The sequence below is a fragment of the Nothobranchius furzeri genome, chromosome 13, assembly GCF_043380555.1.
Source record: "Nothobranchius furzeri strain GRZ-AD chromosome 13, NfurGRZ-RIMD1, whole genome shotgun sequence".
In the NCBI taxonomy this organism is placed as follows: domain Eukaryota; kingdom Metazoa; phylum Chordata; class Actinopteri; order Cyprinodontiformes; family Nothobranchiidae; genus Nothobranchius; species Nothobranchius furzeri.
This window is the reverse complement of record NC_091753.1, coordinates 65,432,930-65,438,929: the sequence shown is the minus strand read 5'-3', so window position 1 is coordinate 65,438,929 and position 6,000 is coordinate 65,432,930.

Below are 6,000 nucleotides of genomic sequence, written 5' to 3'. Positions count from 1 at the left end.
GGGAGGAGGAAAAAGTCCAGCCAATGAAACTGACCTGGATTTGAAGGAAGTATTAATGTTTTCGGGCACAAAGGCTGGGTTGGGGCATAAAACAGCAGACCCGCAATCTTCCCGGATCCTGAGGCATGCGGGAGCCACTGAGAGGGTGGTTAGGTCGCTCACTCTCTTGACTGATGCCAGCGCCAGCAGCAATGCAGTTTTAAGTGACAGGAACTTGAGTGAGACCTGGTCCAAGGGCTCAAATGTGGCTTCAGATAAGCCGTGCAGAACCACCGTTAGGTCCCACTGGGGAAACAGCGGGCGGGACACAGGTCTGTTCCTTCTGACACCTTTTAGAAAACGTTTTGTGAGGGGATGATTGAAAACAGATCTATCTCCAAAACCCTAGTGACAGGATGAGATAGCTGCAGCATTTGTTTTAATAGTGCTGAATGTGAGGGCCCTGTCCATCAGCATCTGCAGAAATGATAGGACATCCGCCAGCTGGCAGGAGAGCACTTGAACATTCCGCTCTGTGCACCATTTCTGGAAAGCTGCCCATTTAGCAGCATAAGATGTGACGGTAGAAGGCGCCCGCGCACTCTGAATCGTGGCGACCACATCATGAGGCAGCCCAGAAGCCTCTAAGCGTGACCGCTCAGCGGCTAGACCCACAGCCGTTGGCCTATTTCTGGAGGATGTTCCTCCTTCTCCAGGTGGATCCCATCCGCCTGGAGAAGGGCGTCCGCCCTCCACGGGGAGCTGGACACTAGCGCTTGCAGGTCTGTAAACCATGACGCAGACAAGCATATGGGAGCCACCAGAATTACCGAGAGCTGTTCCGACCGAACTCGGTCCAGAAGACGGGGAATCAGTGGGACTGGTGGAAACGCATACAGGAGCGTCTGAGGCCAGGGCTGGTGTGAGAAGGCGTCCGCTCCGAGTGGGGGGTGGTCCCGGGGACTCAGGTAAAACCACAGGCGACACTGAGCGTTTTCGCGAGCCGCGAAAAGATACACAGAGGGTTCCCCGAACTTGATCCATATCTGTGATATCAGTGTGGGATGCAGACGCCAGTCAGAGTCGCGGGGTCCCCCTCTCGACAGGATGTCTGCTGCCACATTCAGGAACCCCGGAATGTAGGTGGCTTTGATGGACAGCAGGTGGACATGTGCCCAACACAGTAAATCTGTGGCTACGCGCAATAGTGGGAGGGATCGAACTCCCCCTTGGCGATTTATGTAGGTTGCCGCAACCTAGTTGTCTGTGTGAACTTCGACATGACAGCCCCCGAGAAGGGCGGCGAAGGGTCTGATCACATTCCTCACTGTTACTCCAACACATTTATGTGCTCGTGCATGTGGGAGGGCCAGCAATCTGCCACCGTATGGGACAAGCACGTGCCCCCCCCCCCATCCCAACAGTGACGCATCCGTAAACACAGATACGTGTGACGTAGGACGTCCGATGGGGACCCCGTGTGAGAGGATGCAGGGATTCCCCCAGTGAGCGAGGTCCCTGCCAACTGAAGGGGGAACCCTCAACATACGTCTCTTCTGACGTATCGCGTGTACCCAGAGGCAGATGAACCAACGCTGTAGGCGTCTCATGTGCAGCAAGCCTAACGGCACCACAGCGTGGGCTGCAGCCATCATGCCCAGAAGTTTCATGACCAACAGGGCTCTCACGATCTTGCGGGGTTGCACGCAGGAGATCACCGTGGTGAGATCTGCCGCTCTCGCCGGAGACAAACGTGCTCTCATTAGGCAGGCGTTCAGCTCCACCCCGAGAAACACAATCGACTGGGATGGAAGGATGGAGCTCTTTTCCCAGTTTATGGCAACCCCCAGGGTTGACAGATGCTCTATTAACTTCCTGGTTTGCTCTGGCGCCTCGTCCTTGGACCGGGCGCATAGGAGCAGATCGTCCAGGTAAAATAAAACCCTCATTACCGCCGTGTGCAATGGTTGCAAAGCGGTCTCCAGACATTTGGAGAAGGTGTGCGGGGCTAGCGAGTAGCCGAAAGGGAGACGCTTGAACTGGAATTGAACTCCCTTGAATGAAAAGCGCAGGAACTTCCGGTGTTTGGGAGTTACTGGGATGTGGAAGTATGCGTCTTTCAGGTCTATTGACGTGAACCAGTCCCCGGAGCGCACGTATTCTAGGACTTGCCTCATTGTTAACATGCAGAAATACATCACCGCTATGGAGCAGTTGAACAGGGAAAGGTCAAGAATTGGTCTCATTCCTCCCGACTTCTTTGGTACTATGAAGTAGCGGGAGTAGAAGCCTGAGAGCTCTTGTCTTGGGAAATGGCGTCCTTGGACAGAAGTTCCCGCAGCTCCAGGGCCTGAGAATGTTCCTGTGATGTGAAGGTCGTCTCCACGATCCCGTTGAAGGGAGGAGGAGCGGACTGAAAATGGAGTGTGTGACCGTAATGAATGGTCTCCGATATCCATTTGCTTATGAGACAAAGGTGGCGCCATTCTTGCGTGCGTTCCGACAGCAGACGCGTGTTCGAGGTCACGTGAACGACGTCTGAGGACTGGGTTCGCACCCTTACCACCGTCGCTTGCACCAGAGAACTGGGAGCGACCCATGGAGGGTTGCGGTCGAAAGGGCGAGTGTGAAAAAACTGGAAGAGGCTGATCCGCACCGCGGAGCGTGGAGTCCAAAGTTAAAGGACGAGTGGGAGTCGGGCCCGTGCACGGGGACGACAAAGTGCCAGCGGATGGAGCCGCGCAGTGTCGACGCGCGTGGTCGCAACAGCGCCATGACATCCCGTCCCACCCAACGTTGTGGGGGAAGCGGAATGCGTTGGGCCTGGCTGGAAGCTAGGGCTGGTGCGCAAATGGAGCGCACCCGTACAGCTGGCTGTGTAATATGACTGCGGGAACATGCAGATGTGTTGCAGTGCTTGGTGTGGGGAACATGTGTGAGGATTCCGCAGAGGACTGTAGGATTGTGCTCTCTATGTGATGTTTTTTGGGGTTTATTTCAAAACCAAAATCATTCACAGAGTTATTACAGTCAGAAGCACACACATTCCCCCCCAACGAGTCATTTTCGTGGTTGCTTTCGGCGAGGTTCCTGCGACTGTGACTGCCAAGACCGTGTCTGCTGGCTCTTTCGAAATCATTGGCCACCAACTCTCTGGTCCCGCTTCGGCTCCACCTCAGCGGGAGGCCGGCTCCGTGGGGCGGGCGGTGCAGCTGGGCGCATGAAGTTCCCGCGCCGTTCGTCCCATCCTCTGGAGGAACGGCCGGAGTACGAGGCTGACCGAGGGTGGACCAGGTCTCGCACCGTGGCTGACAGTTCAGCTGTCTTCTGAGCCCCTCGATGACGCTCCTAAGATGGGGGCCAAACAGAACGTCAGAGGTGATGGGGCCTTCCAGCATCTCCCTGTGCAGGTGTTCAGGAATTGAGGGCAGGGCCTTGAGCCACAAGGCCCGCTGGATAAGGGTCTGCCAGGCAGCAATGCGAGCAGAACCGGTGAGTACGGCGGCGCACAGATTGAGAAGGGCATCAGCAGTTTTAGTAATGATGGTTTTTGACTCGTCAGGAGCGTCAAGCTCTTCCACCATTTTGGAAACGCCAAAGGCAAGAAGGGCGATGTTATTTCCTGCAGCACCGGTCTGGAAGGCGCACTGGTGTGCGTGATTGGTGAGCCGCGTCAGCAGCTGGTCATGCTTAGAAGCGGGAACTGCTCGCGGGCCAGCGAGGTGGTTCTTGGCGCCAAACAGCGAGGCCAAGTCCGGCTCCAGTGGAGGAGCAGATGGCAAGCCTTGGTCGGAGAAGCCCTCGACCTTGGTAATGGGCGCATATGTGGTAATTGGCGCCTTGAGCTTAACAGGTTCGGAGAAGGCGGCGGACCAGCAGCTCATGGCAGCGGGGAAGCGTGGCCAGATGGGGTCTGGACGGCGCATCTGAGTTAAGCCGAAAATTCCTGCCAAATCATCTGCCTCAGGAGGAGCCGGTTCTGGCACGGATAGCCCCTTGCGGACCACAGCCGCTGAGATGATGGCAGGCAGCTCCTGGAGCAGTGCTCTAACTGCTGGCAGGGAGGAGTGAGAAGTCACTGGAGCAGAAGGACCCGCTGAGCGAGACTCGTCGACCTTCGTGTTGTCCAGGAGAGAAGAAGGGCTATGGCAGCCAGCCTCGCCGTACTCCTCACTGTCGATGGCATCGCCCCATCGGTTGAAGCCAGCCGGCTCCTGGCCGACGGTGAATAACTGTAAGGCCTTGTCCAGCGAGTATCTGTCAGCCACCGGAAATTCCTCGGCGGCGGTGGGGGTGAAGTACTCGACCCGGCGATCTTTTCAGCCACGGGCAGAGCGGGGGTCAAGGCCAGGCCATCGTGATGAGCCCCGAGACAAGACCTCACACTTGGCGTGCAGGTCGCCGCTGGAGATGGAGCCCGTCTGGCAGGCCAGGCAGGTCCTAGCGTCGCTGGACATGGTAGGTGAGTAGAATGCTTGTTGGATAATTGCTCTTTAAAGGAAGCTCTTAAGCTTGGCTTGAAGAGATAACAGAGGCGAACAGTGGAGTCGCTCCACTTATATACCCACAGGGGTGCCCATCATTGGTGGGCGTACATTTAAGCTCTTCATGATTGTCTGATGCTGAGATCATCCTTCCAATAGCAGCTAGCTTAAGGGCTATGACTAGACGAAATAGAACTAAAGCGTTAATGATGATTTTTTTTAAATGAAAATGAATAAAGGAGCATTGATTGCATCACTACAGGCTAAACTTTCCCAGAAATACAAGGATTAATTTGGAGTCACCCCAAAATTTTTGACCCCATGAAACGTTTCTGGGGGCGCCACTGCATGCTAATGAAGAACTAGCTCTAACGTGGTTAACGCATCAAGAACCACACACGTATTACAGCATGAGTGACAGGACGCGTATCTCAATGCCAAGGAACCTCGCCTTGATGCCTTGGCCCTGCCCCGGTTGCCTAGGAGACACATCATCAGGAACCACCAAGGCCTGTTCCAGTGTTCATGTTCTACTGAGGCGCGTGTTCTCCGTTTGTTAGCCGTTTAGCTAGCTGAGCGAGGATACACGAGAGGTGTCTTGCAGCCTAGCCTTGGCCAAAAATTACCCACAATACACCAGGGTATTTTCAAAAGGACGGCGGCCGCGGATCAGAAGCCGGCAGCTACTTAAAATTTCAAGTATAAATGCAAGTCAGCTAATTGTTGCCATCGGGCTAATATCTAAAATATCTTTTATATCCAGAGCAGTTAGCTATGGTTGGTAAGTGGCTTAGCAGCTGCAGCTTTGGTGGCTAGAAGGTAGTAACTTGCTTACATTTATAATTTAACCAATATACATACACAATTTATAAAGTAAAAGGCTTGTTATATATTTGTACTGAGATTTAGATGTATGAATATTTGTACTGAGACTTAGACGTATGAAATATAACGTTACCTCCCGCAATGCAAGTGTTACATTTAACAGTTTTCTTTGACCAAGGAAGGACAGTGTCCTCGTGAGCAAGGCCTCTGGCCTAGCAAGACATCGCCTTGTGAGGCCAGGGGCCTCGACATTGAGAAGCATCCAGGGTCAAGCAGCTTTTTCTTCACCCTCCTGTTGAACAGGTCGAGGATCTTTGGGGACAAACTGCAGCTTTTAGTCAAAAGGTTAATTCATCATCAGCTAATTGGTGTAAAGACGTCTCTTAGCCTCGATCTGTTCAGCTTAGAGCCCCTTTAACAACCACTGATGAGGTGCTTCACCCGTCATTGGACAGAGAGGGGGCTTTAAGTAGTCTAAAGGGAAGATTTTTACTCTTGATTAATGGATTAAAGCTTTATGACTCATTGGTTTATGAGATTCAAACACAGACAACCCAGAAGAAGATTCTAACTTCCTGTTTCTTTAATGACCTGCAGTGAAAACAAACTCAGAATAATAGTTACTAACCTATTCTGGTAATCCTGATTTACATGTCCTTGACATTTGTCGGGCCTCCCTTTACAAAAAGGGTTTAGTCTCAGTGGATCGACC